Consider the following 14,916-nt stretch of genomic DNA (forward strand, 5'->3'; position numbering starts at 1 on the left):
TTGACTCGTCTCAGTGACTTCTTTTGAAAAGTAAAATGAAAACTGTATTTACTGGAAGCTGCCCAGTTAGGCATCAACCCATGCCAGATTTTCACCTAGAAATACTTCAGGAGATTACAAATGCTAGAGATATGATTCAGCTTCTACAGCAATTAATGAAAACAGAGATAGGAAGTATCTCTCTGGCAAAGCCAAAACAGTAAAGTTAATCAGTTTCATAAATGGGAGAGAGGGAGAGGGCATTAAATGTGACTCAAAGAGTCCATATATTCTCCTTCACATAATATAAATTAAATACATCTTTATGAAACGTGAGTATGACATACCACTAAAATGAGGCGTGTCTCTACTTGTTAAAGACAATGGGAATGTGACACTTGGAGTTTGGGTCCTATCACAAATGGGCAATCCTCAAAGCTGCTGCTTCTTCTGCTTTACTGTAACATCATTTTTCTTTATCCCATACCCCAGGAGAGGAGGTGATCTGACTGCAAGCCACCATGTTATATAGCAAGAAACCGATAGGGAGTAGTAGAGGGACAGAGGCAAGACATGTATAATTAAAGCAAAGTATTATTTTCCAAGACGAGCAATCTGTAGGCTTCAAGGAGCAACAGACCACAATAATTCTCTCCTCTCCTCTTTGAGAATCAACCTGGGGGTTTCCTTTGAAGTAGAAGAGACTTTTGTGCACCTTGCTTGCCAGAGATTTACCACTGCAGCTTGATGTGCTTTTATTTCGTTGTTCACCTTTAGTCTGTCTTTATGAAACATCACATTTGCATATAAATGATTCAGTAAGCACGATAAGCCCAGATATCTGAATAGCAAAAACTGTTCTATAAATACCATATACATTTCATAGTGCAAATGCATTCCAGGCTGTTTCACTTCAAGAAAGATAAAGAGGCCACCCTTGTAACTATGGAGAAAAACAAAGGGGTAATTTTTAGGTATGAGGGAGGGAAGAAAAAGAGACTCAATTCCTTTATGGCAGACATGTCAAACACAAGGCCCGGGGGACGGATCAGGCCCGCAAAGTGGTTTCATGTGGCCCACGAAGCCATCCTGGAAACAGTGAGGGAATGGCCCCCACTGCCTTGGCCCTGGCCCAGAGACTAGACTGACAGAGACCCTCAGATCTGTCCCACTCCTGCCCAGCCCCCTATAGGCACCCTTGATGCAAACATTGTAGAGCTGGCCATGCCCACCCAGTAGGCCATAGGCACTCTAGCCACGCCCACCCAGTAGGCCACACCCACCCTGGCCATACCCACCCAGCCCCTTGAGGGCAACCGCAATGCTGATGCGGCCCTCGATGAAATTGAGTTTGACACCCCTGCTTTATGGTTTTTGGAACTGTAGATTCAAATGATGCTGAGCCCTCAAGTCTATCAAATACTAAGCCAATCCACTAAAACTAAGGCAGTTCTAAGGAGATGGGGAACAAGAAAAGCTCCCCCTCCTATTTAAGATCGACTATTTGAAATGACTGGATTTGTTTTTCCTGAAAGACATTTTGCTTCTTCAGTTCCAGAAGCTTCCTCATGAACTGAAGAATGAGGAAAGGAAACGTCTTCAAGGAGAAACAAAGTCCAGTTGCCTTTTAAAAAAGCACCTTTGGAACAACCATGAGACTGAGAATCTCCATAGATCAGGGGTGTCAAACTCAATTTCATGGAGGGCCGCATCAGCATGGCGGTTGCCCTCAGGGGGCCAGGTGGGTGTGGCCAGGGTGGGTGTGGCCTACTGGGTAGGCGTGGCTAGAGTGCATATGGCCTACTGGGTGGGCGTGGCCAGCTCTACATCGTTCGCATCAAGGGTGCCTATGGGGGCCTGGGCAGGAGTGGGACAGATCTGAGGGTCTCCGGCAGGAGGAGGGTCTCTGGGCCAGGGCCAAGGCAGTGGGGGCCGTTCCCTCACTGTTTCCAGGATGGCTTCGCGGGCCGCATGAAACCACTTCGCGGGCCGGATCCGGCCCCCGGGCCTTGTGTTTGACATGTCTGCCATAGATGAAATGACTGGATCGATTTTTCTTTTTATTCCAAGTATAGTTTTAAGAATTAACTCATTTTTTAGATTTCCCCACAAATAGGTCCCCTCCTTAGGCCTTTAAAATGTAAAAAAAAATTGTCTGAGGAGAAAAAAAGTCAGAAAATGATCAAATCCATGCATGACTGCTGTTAAAAATATCAAAGAGAGAGAAAATGTTGGTAGATCTAATTCTCTTTTATTGCTTTGTTTGACGAAACAAATTGCCTGTCTCAAACTTTGTGATATTGTGTGATATAGTGATAAATGAATTGATGTAATGCCATTGAAAAGATATAAAGCTGTGGATATTTTGATGGAGACTAGACTTATAGCATTGAGAAAAGAGGACAATCGGCATTTTTTGTAATTTTTTGTAATTGGTTGTACTGTTTTTAAAAACCTTGTGAACCGCCCTGAGTCCTATGGGAGAAGGGTGGTATATAAATTGAATAAATAAAGGTGGATAGACTCAGTTAGAGTAGTTATGGGTGCCCCATTGGAAAGGGCTGCGGGACCAGGTTAGGGACAGATCATTATGGAGAAAGTCTATGTGTTTCTAAGAATTGACAATGACCTTATGGCATATAATCAATTAATCAGTCAATCAATCAGACCTATAATATTAGCCATTTCTTAAAGATCAGTTGAACCTCTGTTCTCCATTTTGCCAGTAGAAACCTGATCAGGTTTCACAAAATTCTGTGGCCTTTTGTGAGTTCTTTAACAAACTATCGTGTGTGAACCCAGCTATACGGTTTGAATCATGTAGCATACAGAAGTATTTATTTATTTTATTTATTTTATTACATTTATATACCGCCCTTTCCCTGAGGACTCAGGGCGGTTTACAGGGAGTTAAAAAACCAGCAATACAAAAGTTAAAACCAATTTAAAAAAAAATTAAACTAACCCTGTGCAATTAAAACCCCGATTAAAATAAATTACTCCTCAGCCTGGGCCCGAGAGCTCGAAGAGCCAGGTCTTCAGGCCCCGGCGGAATGACCGGAGGTCGGGGGCAGTCCTCAGCTCCATTGGCAGCTGGTTCCAGAGGGCAGGCGCCCCCACTGAGAAGGCCCTATCCCTGGGTGTCACCCGCCGGCAATCTCTTACCGGTGGGACCCTGAGCAGACCCTCCCTGTGGGAGCGCACTGGGCGAAGGGCATTTGATGCCGGCAGCAGGTGTTCCCTCAAATACCCCGGACCCAGGCCATGTAGGGCTTTATAGGTGATAACCAGCACCTTGAATTTCACCCGGAGGGCAACCGGAAGCCAATGTAGCTCGCGGAGTAGAGGTGTTACATGGGAGTATCGGGAGACCCCCATTACAACTCGCGCGGCCGCATTCTGCACCAGTTGAAGCCTCCGGGTGGTCTTCAAGGGCAGCCCCATGTAGAGAGCGTTGCAGTAGTCCAAACGGGAGGTCACGAGCGCATGAGTAACTGTGTGTAGGGCATCTCGGTCCAGATAGGGACGCAACTGGTGCACCAGGCGAACCTGTGCAAAAGCCCCCCTGGTCATGGCTCCTATGTGGTCTTCAAAATTGAGTCGTGAATCCAGGAGGACACCCAAGTTGCGAGCCCTATCAAGTAATTAATTTCCAATAATATAGATGATTGCTTTGATCTAACAATGCGTGTGGCATCAGATAGAACATCTACTTCTAGCAAGGGTTTATGTAGATCTTACTAGTCTTCTTTAGGTCCCTTACTAGTCTTCCAGGCCCTGGATCAACATTTATTATTATTATTATTATTATTATTATTATTATTATTATTATTATTATTATTATTATTATTATTATTGTTGTTGTTGTTGTTGTTGTTGTTGTTGTTGTTGTTTAGTCTCCTTTTTATTTGTTTATATTTATATATATATATATATATCATTCAAGATGATGAAATATTTAACATTCCTCCCTCCTATTTTCCCCACAACAATCTTGTGAAGTGGGTTAGGCTGAGAGAGTGTGTGTGACTGTCCCATAGTCAACCAACCAGCTACAGTTGTGGGGCTGATTTCTAGGCCAGCACGTTAACCACTGCACCAAACTGGTTCTTGTTATATATCTTCATATAATGATAGAACTACCACCAAATACTTCCTTTCAACTTTTTTCATTCAAAAAAACTGCATTAAACAGACTTCCGGTGGCGGCGCGGCGCCGGAGACAGCCTTTTCGGGCTGCCCGCGGCTCAGCTGTGTTGTTTTCACCCGAAACAGCGCCGATCAGCTGTTCAGGTGAATTTGAAGCCCCCTCCTCGGGAGAAGAGGAGGGGGAGAGGCCCCAGGTAGGGGTTGAGTTCTCCGGGGCCGCCTGAGCTTAAAGCTTGGGCGGCTGAAGGATTGAACTCCCCCGTAGCCTGGGTTGCTCCCAGCTGTTCAGCGTCTCTGCTCCGTGATTTCTGGAGCGGAGCCAGGCGTTTGCGACCACCCCTGCCAGAAGGAAAGACCATGGAATAAAAAGAGCAGGCAGAGCGGTACAGGAGGATAAGGTGAAGAGGACTTTTATTCTTGCTCTCTAGCTTAATGGACTTTATAAACTTAAAGTGAAAGTGTGTCACAAGTGAAAGTAAAAAGATGGCGGCTAAACCTCCCCCAAAAACTCTTCGGAGTGCTGGAACTTCTCCGGTGCAACAGACATCATTGCAAGCTTTGCTTCCTCCTGCTGCACTGACATCAAAGGACTTACAAGATGCTCTTGAAAAACATGCCCAGGTAATTTTGGAATCAATGGGTGATAAATTGGCAAAGATGGAGGAGAAATTGGAGGAGAGGATGGAGGAGAAGTTCAGTGCGATGAGGGTAGACATTTTGTCTACAGTGCGTAGTGTGGCTGAATGTGTGCAAGATCTGGATGAAAAAGTGGAGGACCTGACTCAAAAGAATGCCATATTAGAAGCAAAGGTATTGGAGAATGAAGATTTAAGAGACAAAATGGACAGAGAACTGTGTCTAGTTCAATATTACCAGATGCAATATGCTGTTAGAATCAGAGGTTTAAAAGAAAATGTTAAGGAAGATCTAAAGCAGCTGATTTCTGAAGCTCTGGAAGCAGTATTGGGTCAGCCAGCATCTGAAATAAAGGGAGGCATGGATAAAGTGTTCCGTGTTAATTCATGGATTGCTAGACAGAAAAAGTTACCTAGAGATGTGGTGGTATATTTTGCAAAGAGGGAAATTAGAGATGAAGTTATTCAAGCTGCCTATGATACTAAAGTTGTGATTGCTGACCAAGAAGTTTTGGTTTTAAAAGAAATTCCTCCAAAGATCTTAAGGAGAAGAAAAGATTATGCATTTCTTGTGCAGGAGCTCAAACAACGTGATATAAGGTTCAGATGGGAGATTCCAGTTGGATTGGTGGCGATGCATGAAGGCAAAAGGTACCGTCTGGTCACTGTGACACAGGCGCGGGATTTTTATAACAATGTTTTAAAAGCAACCCCACTATCACTTCTGGAAGCTGCAAAGGGATCTGGATAAGGAAAACTTCAAGAGGCTGAAGCTGGACATACAGAGGAGAATGGTGCTGGAGGAGATCAAGCTACAACTTCTTTGGCTGATCCTGGAGAGCAGAGGGTGATGCGTGCTGCTTTAAAACGAGCAAAAAAAATAAAAGAACAAGATCAGCAGAAGTCTATGGAACTTCCAAAACGTACTTACAGCCAAGCAGTGGGAGGAGCACGGCCTAAAGGAGAGCCTATTAAAGATGTGCTCCAACAGCTTTGGGATGACATGCATGGCGACTAAATTTTTAACTTGGAACGTTAATGGACTAAATTCACCACAGAAGAGGAAGAAAGTTTTTCAATATTTAAAACAATTCAAGATAGATGTTATATGTTTGCAAGAAATGCATATTAGGGCTATGGACCAAAAGTATTTATTGAACTTAAGGTTGGGCACGCAATTTGTTGCTTCTGCAATGAATAAGAAAAATGGAGTGGTTGTTTATGTTAAAAGTGCCTTAACAGCGGACTTAATTGAAGCAGATAAGCATGGAAGATACGTTATGATAGAGTTGCTGTTAGAAGGTAAAAAGACGCTTTTAGTTGGATTATATGCTCCTAATCAACAACAAGCTGATTTTTTTAGTTTACTTCACACAAAGCTTACTCAGTTGGATTATAAATCGTTCATTTTTATGGGGGACTGGAATGGTGTTTTGGATGTACAGATGGATAAGGCTGGTTCTTTTAAACACGTTCCAAGTCATGCTAGACTGCCTAAATCCTTTTTTGAAATGAAGGATGACTTGGAACTGCGAGATATTTGGCGTGAAATACATTTGCATGAAAAGGATTATACTTTTTTTTCTGACAGACATCAATCTTTTTCCAGGATCGATTTTATTTTGCTGACTAATGACTTTTTTTCAAGGATTAAAAAGGTGAAGATATGTGCAAGAACTATTTCTGATCACAGCCCAGTCTGGCTAGAGATTAATAAGGAGAATAGAGATAGGCGCTCGTGGCGCATAAATGAGAATTTGTTTAGAAATCAGAAAAATGTGGAAGAATGTAAACAGCGGATGAAGGATTTTTTTGAAATTAATATGAACAAAGACACTTCTATGGACATGGTTTGGGATGCTAGCAAGGCCTATATGAGAGGGGTGTTGATATATATGAACAATAAACATAGACGTATTTTGGAAGCCAGGAGGAAAGAATTGGAGAATGAAATTAAGGAAAAAGAAAAGGCTTTGATTTTGAATCCAGCGGATGTGAAGACTAAGGAGGTTATTAAGCTATTAAAAGGACAATTTGACAAATTAATGGCTGATCAAGTGGCAACCAATTTGCGGTTTGCCAGGCACAACACCTTTTGCAATGCTAATAAACCAGGTAGATGGTTAGCTTATAGACTGAGGAAAAAGCAAAGGGCTTCTAATATAGATAAAATTGAGCATAAGGGAAGGGTTGTGTTTCAACAGGATCTTATTAAGGATGCTTTTGTGGATTTTTATTCTAAATTATATGCTAAGGAGAAGATTAATGAAAAAGACATTGATATATATTTGGAGAATGCTAGCATCCCGGTTCTTACGCAAGAACAAAAAGAGGGGATTAATCAACTGATAACAGAAGAAGAAATTCTTATAGCAATTAAGGAATTGAAGGTGGACAAAGCGCCAGGTACGGATGGTTTGACTGCGGCTTATTACAAAAATCTACAATTAGAGATGATAAAACTGTTAAAGGAACTGTTCCAGACAATTCAGAGGGGGGGAAAGGTGCCTCCGTCTTGGAGAACTGCTTTGATTTCTTTGATTCCGAAGGAAGACCAAGATGCTACTCAAGTTAAAAATTATAGACCGATATCGCTTTTAAATACAGACTACAAGATATTTGCTAAGGTGTTGGCTAATAGATTGATGAGGGTTCTGCAACAGACGATTCATGGGGACCAAACGGGGTTTATTAGTGGTAGGCAAATGAAAAATAATGTGAGGCATATAGTTGATGTGTTAGAGTTTTTGGAAAGGAATAACCAGATCCCTGCGGCGCTAATTTTTTTAGATGCTGAAAAAGCTTTTGATCAATTGAATTGGCAATTTTTGATGAAAGTCTTGGATAAAATGAATTTTGGGTATAATTTTTTGCAACCAATTAGGGCATTATATCAAAAACAAACGGCCCGAATAATAGTTAATAATAGCCTGACAGAAGCATGTAATATTGAGAAGGGCACAAGGCAAGGGTGTCCGTTATCGCCCTTGTTATTTGTACTAACATTGGAGATATTGTTGGTTAAAATACGGAATTCGGAAAAAATTAAGGGTATACAAATTAGAGATCAGGATTATAGATTGAGAGCGTTCGCAGACGATCTGGTTGTTACAGTGACCCAGCCGGAGAACTCTGTTGTGGACCTGATGGAGATAATAATACAATATGGGAAGGTTTCTGGATTTAAAGTTAATACACAAAAAACTAAAATTCTGGCCAAAAATATGACAGCTTCGCAAAAGGCTCTCTTAGAAGGATTAACTGGATTTGAGATTGTTAAAAGGGTTAAATATTTGGGGGTGCTTTTGTCGCCCTCTAATACAAAGTTATATAAAAATAACTATGAAAAATTATGGGGGAAAATTCAAAAAGAAATGGAGAGTTGGGAAAAATTGCAATTGTCTTTGTTGGGGCGAACCGCAGCAGTGAAAATGAATGTCCTGCCTAAATTCTTATTTTTATTTCAAATGATACCGGTTCTTAAGAAAGATTCTAATTTGGAGGAATGGCAGCGAGGTATCAACAAATTTGTATGGGCAGGGAAAAGGCCACGAGTTAAATTAAAGATAATACAGGATACTCGTGAAAGAGGTGGTCTTAAAATGCCTAATTTTAAATTATATTATGAAGCTGCTGCTTTAGCAGGAATAAGTGATTGGATCAATTTGACACAAGAGAGATTATTAAATCTTGAGGGCCATGACTTGTTGTTTGGCTGGCATGCATATTTGTTGTATGATAAGAAGGTAGATAATGTTTTTAGAGTGCATATTTTAAGACAGGCATTGTTGAGGGTTTGGAAGAAGTACAGACATAAATTAGATTGTAAGATACCATTGTGGGCAATCCCAAAACACGCAATAGAAAATATACATGCTGGTTTCAAACATGATGTGACTACGTACAAGGAGATTCTAAGCTTGGAAAGAAATGTCTGGTGTTTGAAACCATATAGTCTCTTGCGAGATGAGAAGATTGTTCAGACTTGGTTTCAATATATTCAGCTACGGGCCAGGTGGAAAGAAGATCAGAAAAATGGTTTTACAATGACTGATGAAAATCTGATAAAGCAAATCAGAAATCAGGGTCCAGCACATATTAAACGGATATATCTTGCCTTGATAGAAATTGACTCAGAAACAGAACTCGTTAAGGATTGTATGATTAAATCGGCCCAAAATATCCAAGAAGTTATTACAATGGACACATGGGAAAGGATTTGGGTGAGGAACGTAAAATTTACACAAGCTCAAAATTTAAGAGAAAATTTTTATAAAATGTTTTACAGATGGCATTTAGATCCTAAAAAGCTGGCAAGTATGTATCCGAACTATCAGCCTAAATGCTGGAGGTGTGGTGAAGAAGATGCAACATATTTTCATATATGGTGGACTTGTAAAAAGGTTAAGGCCTTTTGGATAAAAATTTGGTGGAACATGCAGAAGATTTTCAAGCAAAGGATAAAGTTTTGTCCGCAACTTTTTTTGTTGGGTATAATTACAGATGCTACGGTTGTGGACACTAAGCTGATGTTGAATTTAATTACGGCAGCAAGACTCTTAATAGGCCAATATTGGAAGAAGGAGGAACTGCCGACTGTAGAAGAATGGACTTTAAAGGTTTCTGACCTGGCAGAGATGGCAAAGATCTCGGCTTATTTGAAAGATCACTCGCAAGAACGTTATGTTATGGAGTGGAGAAAATGGATTGAGTATATCCAGAACAAATATGGGACTAAGAAGTTTCATGTAGCATTTGAATAAGTCTTCCTTTTTTTTTCTCCTCTTTTTTTCTCTTTTTCTTTTTTTATATATCTTATATTAATAGTGTTTGTAATTACCCTATATGAGCTAGAGAGAGATGGATTTCAGAGTTTATGGTTGTTAGCATATGAATGTTTACGATTGTTTTTTTTTTGTTCTTTATACCTTGTACTTAGCTCTGGGAAGTCGGGAGGGGGAGGGGTGGGAGGGGTAGGGAGGGAGGGATAGGGGAGGGTTAGGGAGGATTGTTAAAGATAAACTGTATGATAAAACTTTTCAATAAAAAAAACTGCATTAAACAATAAATTAGAGGACTTTTTTTTCAATAAATAAGTTCCATTACTCAATGGAGTTGAGTAATACTTTAGGTAATTCTCTGAGTAATACCTCCACATACCAACAGTATATGATCATAAATGACCCATTCAATCAGGAAATAGACACTTTTGGTGTCCTGTCAGTTGACACAAAGACGGTGAGGAAGCTGTCACCTTCTGCTTTATTTTAATGTTGTAAATTAAAACAAACAAACAAAAAAATGTATGGTTATCTGATCCAAGACTGGGTTGGAGGAAGCTTACTCATTTTGATCCTCTAATGTGAAAGCAGGATAAAATGGAGAAAAAGTGCCTACAGTAGTAGACAAGCCCCATTCTTGGGTGTCCATTCAAGGGCTTTGTCTCTGTGGGAAGTGGCATGAAAGGGAAGGAAAGCTTCAGTTTCTCCTATTTATGGGAATAATTTATGGAATTATTTTGACTATAAACAATCCTAGTGCTGTTTTAAGGCAACCTTCTCTAACCCTATAATTGACTGGATTAGGAGCATTGCATTGCAGGCTAACTCTGCCCGCAGCCAGCAGTTTGATCCTGACTGGTTCAAGATTGACTCAGCCTTTCATCCTTCTGAGGTTGGTAAAATGAGGACCCAGATCGTTGGGGGCAATATGCTGACACTGCAAACCGCTTAGAGAGGGCTGTAAAGCGCTATGAAGTGGTGTGTATTAGGACTTTTCAATCTTTTCACAGATTGTACCACTTTTAAAGGTAAAGGTAAAGGTTCCCCTGCACATGCGTCCTAGTTGTTTCCGACTCTAGGGGCCGGTGCTCATCTCCATTTCAAAGCTGAAGAGCCAGCTCTTGTCCAAGGATGTCTCCGTGGCGGGCATGACTAGACGCCAAAGGCACACAGAACGCTGTTACCTTCCCACCGTAGTGGTCCCTATTTTTCTACTTGCATTTTTACGTGCTTTCGAACTGCTAGGTTGGCAGAAGCTGGGACGAGTAACAGGCATTCACTCTGTTATGTGGCACTCGGGATTTGACCCACCAAACTGCCGACCTTCTGATCGACAAGCTCAGCATCCTAACCCACTGAGCCACCGCGTCCCATGTACCACTTTTAGGACATGACAATATTTGAGTACCACCAATGCTTAGCAAGGTGTCAAAAACTTGATGGCTAAAAAAAGGGGGGATTTTGGGTTTTAGTGATTAGATTCATTTGTTATAGAAATGGCTAGTTTATAATATTATAGAAAAGTAAAAAGTTGAGGTTCAACATTAGTGCTTCCTTCTGCTGCAATAGAGGAAGTATGTTTTTTTTCCCCTACTCCCCCTTACTTTTTCCACTTTTTCCTCCCCACTGTGTCCTACTATTTGCTTTTGTATTTTTGTGTTTTATTCTATAATCTAATAAAATATTACAAACTGTAGAAAAAAAGTAAAAAAGTTTAATTTCTTCGGTGGCTGTTCCTTTGCTGAATCACTTTCCCTTTGTACTGACAAATGTGTGATGAATTTACCCATGTTTATTAATATGCACCACTACCAGCTAGTTCAGGGGTCTTCAAATTTGGCACTTTTAAGACTTGTGGACTTCAACTCCCAGAATTCCTCAGCCCTCATGGATGGTTGAGGAATTCTGGGAGTTGAAGTCCACAGGTCTTAAAGTTGCTAAGTTTGTAGACTCCTGAGCTAGCTGGTTGGCTCTTCTCAGCTCTTCCACAGTGTAGTAAGAATGCACCCTCACCCCCCAATCCCTTTCCTGTACCCTTAAAGACAGAGGAATCAAGTGTAAAGCAAGAAAATAAAGAAACACAAACTCTTTAAGCTGCCTCAGGCATGTCACATGTCACAATGTTGCAATTCTAGGCCAAAAGGCTCCAGCGATTGTGAAAAGCTTTAGCTTTAAATTAAGCCAGTTTACCTTCAAAGAAAACTTTCTAAAAGCCACAGACAGACTCAATTAAAGGCGGTAAAACTAATTACATTTGTTTAAAGGGATTAAACCGTTCCTGTTGTCTTTTTTCCCCTTCCCCCACCCAAACCACGTTCTATTATAGCCTCTCCTCTCTCTCACCCTCTTTTTTTCTTCAGTTCACCTCCAGCTCCGAGCTGCTTCTGGAAGCTCCAATCAGCTGGAGCCAATCAGCTGGAGCCCTGCCAGCTCCCGGTGCTTCTGCCAAGCCCAAACAGTCCTGCAGCTGCAGCTGCCTCTCCCTCTCCCTCAGGCTTGGCTCACTTAGGCTCATTCCCCTCCCCTGCTACACTTGGCTAGCAGTTGTGATTCAAGGTGCTGGTGATGACCTATAAAGCTCTAAATGTCTTGGGTCCGGGATATTTGAGGGAGCACCTGCTGCCGGCATCAAGCTCCCTTCGTCCTGTGCGCTCCCACAGGGAGGGTCTTCTCAGGGTACCGCCGGTAAGAGATTGCCGGCGGACAATACCCAGGGGGAGGGCCTTCTCTGTGGGTGCGCCGGCCCTTTGGAACCAGCTGCCTGTAGAGCTTAGGACTGCCCCTGGCCTCCGTTCATTCCGCCGGGACCTGAAGACCTGGCTCTTTGAGCTTTCTGGCCTGGACTGAGGGTATTAATTGGGGTTTTCACTGGTTTTAACTAGGTTTTTTATATTCAAGGTTTAATATAATCATTTTAATTGTTTTAACCTTTGTAATTATAGTATTGTTTCTTTTAAAAACCTTGTGAACCGCCCTGAGTCCTACGGGAGAAGGGTGGTATATAAGTCTAATAAACTAAACTAAACCTGCCACTTGGCAAAGTACCACAAGTGGTACGCGTACCACCGGTTGAAAAGCCCTGGTATATATAATGTAAGTGCCTTTGTTGTTGAAAATACACATCTGTGGGGGCAGGCAAGGGGGGCACACATTATGTGAGCAGCGCCATGCTGATGCAACATAAGCTCTGTCAATTTTGTACATGCATTGAGACATTGCATGCCCATATGAAAAAGGTGGAGCTTCCATTGTCAGGATGCAATGCTGCTCATGTCATTTCAATTGAAGTGCTGGATCCTGTGCCTAAAATAGCTGGAGCAGCTGGACATACTGTAGTTAGCTAATATCTATAGTTCCGGAGGATGTTTCTTCAGAGTCATCTCCCAATTGCTTCTCAAAGGGCAGTTATATTACCTCCTCATGAAATTATATACTAACTAACTAACTAACTAACTAACTAACTATTTATTTATTATTTATTTATTTATTTATTTATTTATTTATTTATTTATTTATTTATTTATTTGCCCAAAGTCACCCAGCTGGCTTTCATGGCTAAGGTGGTGCTAGAACTTACAGCTTCCTGGTTTCTAGCCCAGTGTCGTAGCAATTAGATAAAAGTGGTTCTCATGGTTTAGATAGTTGTTCCCTAGCCAGTAATAATTAACTGTGATGATCCTAGAATAAGAGATCAAGTAGCTGGTTTTATCATTATAAACACCCTATTCTGTGTTCTTGTGCTGCAAGAAGTGAAATGATTCATATTTTATCCTACTTAATCTCTCTGTCTCTGGTCTCTTTCTGTGTATCTCTACGTCACTGTCTCTATCTGTCTGTCTGTCTCTATGCGTCTCTCTTTCTCTTTCTCATTCCCTCTCTCATACACACAACACGTACATATAAACAAGCACAAACAGGGCAGATAGTCTCTGGCATAATGGAAAATAACCACAAATTATTGTACAAGGTAGAATCAAATAGTAAATGTTGCGAAATGATAATATCTATAGCGGCTTCCCCCTTCCTCCTGAGTCTCTGTCCCTCAAACCTTCTTCAGAGAATCACAGAACCCAACAAAATAGATTTGGGGATACATTGTAGGCTGAAGGTTGCACAAGAGATATAGGATGGAGACAGGGACAGTAGAAACTTCATCTACCCAATGCCTCATGGCCTGATTGAGTACAAACCAACCGGACGAGTAGAAGCCCACTTCATTGGGGTTTTCCCCCCCCCAAAAAAGTTCAATGATTCACCCTGTCAATCCAAACAACTCACACCACTGTTGTCAGAATAAAACAAACAGGAATCCAATAAGACGTTCCATTAGAATGAACACAAATCTGGCTGTGAGTTTCCCCCATGCATTCAATGGATGGAGAAAACATTGTAGGGACATGAAAACTTACTGCTATCCATAAATCCCTTGGTGCTTAATCCTGGATGTCAGAAACGACATTTAAATGTATTTACTAGGATCAAAAGAGACAGAAATAGATGCTTCTTTTCTGTTAGTGCTGGACATGACATTGATCTGCCGGTTGATATAAATGGTCTTTCAATGTAAGAAGAGCAAAAAGATTTGGAAAAGAGATAATATTTGGAGAATATTTGGGAGGAGGAGCTGACACACATGCAACCGCTTATTTATGAGTGATAAAAGACAGTTCAAGGTTAGCATCCCCAGTGTGGATCAATTGTAGGTAGGCAGCAAACTGCATTTCAGATACCAGGAACTGATTAAGGAGAGTGGTAGAAAGTAAAAGCTATAAACATTCATTCCATGGTCTTAAAGTCGTGTCCATCTGTACTTTTGGAAGAGGGGCATGGATTGATTTTTGGAAGTTATCAAAACTTTCCTTTCCTCTTTATGCGTAAACATGAATGACCATGGAATTGACCAATTTTAATGCAGGATGCCTTAAAAACCTTACTACAGGTAGTCCTTGACTTATAACAGTTCATTTAGCGACCATTCGAAATCACACGGCACTGAAAAAAGTGACCTATGTCTGTTTTTCATGCTTATGACTGTTGCAGCATTCCCATGGTCTTGTGATCAAAATTCGGATGCTTGGCAACTGATTCACATTCATGATGGTTGCAGTGTCTTGGGGGTCAAGTGATCATCACTTGTGGCCTTCTGATAAGCAAAGTCAATGGGGAAGCCAGATTTACTGAACAATCGTTTTACTAACTTAACAGCTGCAGTGATTCACTAAACAGCTGTGGCAATAAAAGTTGTTAAATGGGGCAAAAATCACTTAACAATTGTCACACTTAGCAACAGAAATTTTGGGCTCAATTGTGGTCGTAGGTCGAGGACTACTGGTACTCCACCCTAAGGAAATTATACCCCTCTACTCTTTAAT

This window comes from Vipera ursinii, assembly GCF_947247035.1.
Source record: "Vipera ursinii genome assembly, chromosome: 1".
NCBI classification, from domain to species: domain Eukaryota; kingdom Metazoa; phylum Chordata; class Lepidosauria; order Squamata; family Viperidae; genus Vipera; species Vipera ursinii.